General features: G+C 34.1%; 1 pseudogene; it reads right to left on the reverse strand.

Moving 5' to 3' along the window:
* Positions 1 to 372: 372 nt before the first annotated feature.
* On the reverse strand, positions 373 to 1,875 carry LOC148161613 (heat shock transcription factor, Y-linked-like; annotated as a pseudogene).
* Between the last annotated feature and the right edge of the window lie 2,749 nt (positions 1,876 to 4,624).

A 4,624-nucleotide genomic window follows, 5' to 3' on the forward strand; every position in this document is an offset into this window, starting at 1 on the left:
TCCAGGAGGCACAGAGAACCCCTCTCAAAATCAATAAAAAATAGGTCCACACCCCAGCATCTAATAGTAAAACTTAACTTAACTCCAAATGCTTCTTTTCCTTTCCTCCCATTCTTTTTAAATACATAAAATTTCTTTAGGATGTATGTCAACCCTTCTTGCCAAATCACAAAAAAGTAAATGAAGAAAATCAAGATTTTTACCCTGAAATATTTCAAAAAATAAACATAATGAAACCATAAAGATGAACATGCACATTTATTGTTCAAGTAAGAGAATTGCCAATATGTGGTCAATTGCCAACAAATGATAACCTTTGTTATCTTGCATAATGACAGTCCTTTGACAGATCTGTTGTAATTAGGAGGATGTTCATACAATGGAGATGGTTGAGGAGTTGACCTTGAAAGTGAGGCAGCAGAAGTATCACCTATCATTGGCATTGTGCACCGTGGGTTGCCCACCGCATGCAGGTTAGAAAAACGAGCCTCACTGGCTGACAAATCCTCATATCTATTTGGAAAAGTGGAAGGCTCCACCATCATTCCCAAATAAGTGCACTCTAAGGGTGATATGATACGGTACTGAGATGTACAAGTTGTAGTTGTAACAAAATTCACAATGTGGCCATTTGCTCGAGTGTAGCTGCTATGTGAGTGCATGTGAAAAGTGGTCAACTGGTTTAAAATAGCATGTTGCTCCATTCCAATTTGTTCCGATGGTATATCTGACATTGCTGATGCAGGAGAAAAATCACTTCTCACTGGGGCCTTGTAGTAACAATTCCCTGGCTGGGAGAAGTTTTCCTTATTACAGGCACATTTACATTCGTGGACTTTGAACGTACACTTTCTCCACTAGTTTCAACAACAAAACCAGAATTAGGACTTTCCACATTATCCCCTGCTCTGAACGGTTGCTTGTTGAAATCTTGAACTAATGAAACTGTAAAAGAATTTTTAACCCCGACTCTTCATTCTTACTAAAAGTTGGAGGCCGCCTCATTTAAAATATGGATTATGATATTACTGTAACTGAAACCAAAGGAGAAAGTTACTAAGAGACATTTCCAACTAGGATATAAGAGAAGATAACCTATAAATCTGACTTTAGTTTCATCACACAAAGTCATCAAATAATATATTTAGTATATTAGTATTTTTAAAAATTTACTTACTGGAAACAATCGGTTAAATCCAGTTCATGAAAATGTGTTATATATTTACAAATAACAGTGAATAGCACTTTAAGGGGCTTCAGGACCTTACTTAATTTGAAGTTCATTGGTAAGGGTCAAAGATACTATCAAAATTTCTTATAACCCTGAATATTCCATGCCTAAGATGGCCTCAATTTTTGAAAAAATATTCAAAATTTAAAAATCTGACTTTAGCCTATACATAGGAACCTATTTACTGCCATACAAGGTAAAATCTTATACCTTCTGTATATAAATCATAACATTTTTGAATACCTTTCTTAAAACAGAAACTTATTTTTCCTTTGCTAGAAATTCATCCAGAGAAAGAGAACTTTGAAAACTCTGTCGCATTTTACTAAATCCATAAAGATTAAGCTGGCGAACTAGACTCTTCATACTTCCAGCTTCTAATATTCTGAAAGGAACCTCTCCAAAACTTCTTTCTTAAAGACTTCCCCATCAATCATTATAGAAGCTCCCTTCTCATCCCACCAAATTGACTTGAATTGATCAATTTCAACAATTTTCCAAACTTCCTGACAAAGGTCAGAGAAAGAAAATCATTATCTTTATCTGGTTCAGAGACACAGAATGTGTAACGTGGTCTTTTTATCAAGGATCCTCCTGACAAGGCCTGAAATCATTTTCTTCAATCTTAGATCTTATGTCCACATCTCCAGTGAATGTGTGAACACACAAAGGAGCGCTAATTCAGGCTGCGGAACCAGTCGTTCCATCTTTAGGAGAATCATCTTGAATTTCTGAAGAACATGTGTCATCTCAAATAAGTTTTCCTTCAGCTACGTTTCTGATCTGCATAGTTTTGAACACTGCAGCTTCAAATGCCACTTTGGCTGGCCTACGCAGATAGACTACCCAGACCATCACAATGCTCCACCACCTGAGTATTTGTGACATCACAAGATGCCTGTTTCCTCATAATTAAAGCCCAAGTGTTTATTTTGAAGTTCATTCAGTTAAAATAAAGATTTAAAATAAAATTATGTAAGACAGGACCAAAAAAATAGGATGTACAAAATCTCCTTTTTACAAATTTTTTAAAGAAATAAATACATAATTATATTTAGCCCCTGATATAAAATCATTTCCTTCTTCTAAACACACTGTTACTAGGTTGGTGCCAATAACATAAAACCTGGTAAATGAAAACTGCAAAAAAATTGAGTAAAACAAAAGTTTTAAAAAGCCCTGACGATTTGTAACTTAAATCTGTGTAACCTGTATATAAAGAAAGTCACTGAAACCACAAGTTATTGGTTGCCCTGGGCCAGGTCAGAGGGGAACAGGAAGTCTGTTTGAAGGATTTTTTTCTTAAGATATTGAAAATATTTAAGAATTAGGTAATTTTCTACAGGAGTCTGAATCTGTTTTTACTACACTAAAAATTTTTAATTAGGTTTCTGAATATAAAGTTAACTTATCTGTTTCCCTTACATATGTATTCTGTGTTAAAAAGTATCAAATACATTTCATCGTCATATTAGTGGAATAAATATGATTTTGTTTGGTATATCTGTAAATAATTGTTAGATCATCAGGAAGGAAAAGATTTTAAGAGATGTCAAGAGATCTACCATGAATGAGATCCTAAAGAGTCAGAGATAAAAAATAACATGACAGTGTTATAAATAAAATCTATTTCTATGTGTCTCTTGGGGAAATTGATTTTATTGCAAAAGCCAACATATTTATTAAAAAAGATTATGTGGGGTAAACTTTGTGCCCTACAAAAAGAATTTACATTTGTAAGGCAATTTAATTTTGAGTAAAAAGTTCCTTTTGTGTCTAGCAATAAACATACTCCACCTACAGGAAGAATTTCTGTAGGATCATGGTATAATATTGTGACTGCTTTGTCTTTTCAATATGTGTAGAAGAAATAAAGTATTTTTACAACTGCCATATTTTATCATGCCTCAGAAAGCGGTACCAATATCAGAAGAATGTCTTAGTTTAATGCACTTTTTAAACCCAGAATTTTATGTATTAACAATATGTAATAAACATTTTCACATCAGTAAATATTTCATGAAGATAAAAAGATATCCCTCCAGGGTGGCTTTATTGGTTAAGCATCCAACTCTTGGTTTTAGCTCAGGTCATGATGTCAGGTCAGGATCATGAAATCAAGTCCCAAGTCAGGCTCCACACACAGCTGTGAGTTGGCTTGGGATTATGTCCCTCCCCCTCTTCCCCTCTTCACCAATTGTGCAAACTCGCCCTCTCAAATAAATAAGTAAATAAATAAAATAAATCTTAAAAAAATAGATACACCCTCCAGATGCATGTTCATGAATTTTTACAATTATTTCATTCAAACATATTATTTTTTGCAAAATTATAAAGATGTGTATTTATATTCTAGGGTTTTCCTTAATTTTCCACATGCAGGTTTTTGGGGGGCCTAGTGATTATCTATGGCTACAAACAACGGGGTGTATATGTAGAGAAAACAACGAGTTAATGGAGGAACAGAAAGCAGAAATCATATTAAAGGTAGAAAAGTTTCATCAAGTAGGGAGAAAGAAGTGTTTGGTGATTTAGGGAAAGATGGCCTAATTCAAATGTCATTTGACTTTAAATTTTAAACCTTACCTCCATAAAGATAAAAGAAATGAGCTATTTTATCTGGAAAATATGAATAGAATAGGTTGTATCTTCTTAGTTATATAGAATAAGATTTCTGTCTTTACGATCTTTTTATCACTTAGAAGGTGATGCACCTTACATTCTCTCTGGTTAGTGCTTACTCTATAACAAAACCCTTTTCTTTCTCTTCTGTCTTTCTGAAGAGGTTTTATAGAATGGATGCAGGTTTTGTTTTTAATTATATTCCTCCAGGATGTGTTATAATGAACATGGAGGCTACATGAAAAGGAACAGGCAGATCAGAGAAGGTTAAGTTTGCAAAATGAAGTAGGAGAGAAGAACGGTCATGTTCAAGGTAGGTGAGTAAAGCCCTTCATTTCAGTAGGAGTCCTAAGTGATTTCAGGTTGAACATAAAATCCCTTATGCTTTGAACATGCTCCAAATGTATAGGACAGCAAATAAGGAGCAGCTCCAACATCTCTTTTTCAGCTGCTTCTACCTATCCCATTCTCTGCCTAAACCCAGATATTTTGCAATACTTGTATCTGTCATAAATCTGGTGACTTTAGGGTTTGTTTTTCTGGAGGCTTGAAGGTAGAGACTCTTTCAACTTATTTTATATGAGAAGAGAATATGCTGATGAGCAATCTCAGGTTGGACAGTGGTTAATGTATTACAAATTCTGGAGTTCCTAATTAGTAGAATGATGAACTGTTTAATTTTTTAAGCTAAACCTCAACTGTATGGTGACATCACATAACAAAGAAATTCAAAATAAATAAAATAAATAAATAAATCTCAACCAAGTGGCA

Source organism: Eumetopias jubatus, unplaced genomic scaffold, assembly GCF_037043125.1.
Source record: "Eumetopias jubatus isolate StellerSeaLion01/CBP00866 unplaced genomic scaffold, mEumJub1_p1.0 scaffold_112, whole genome shotgun sequence".
In the NCBI taxonomy this organism is placed as follows: Eukaryota; Metazoa; Chordata; class Mammalia; order Carnivora; family Otariidae; genus Eumetopias; species Eumetopias jubatus.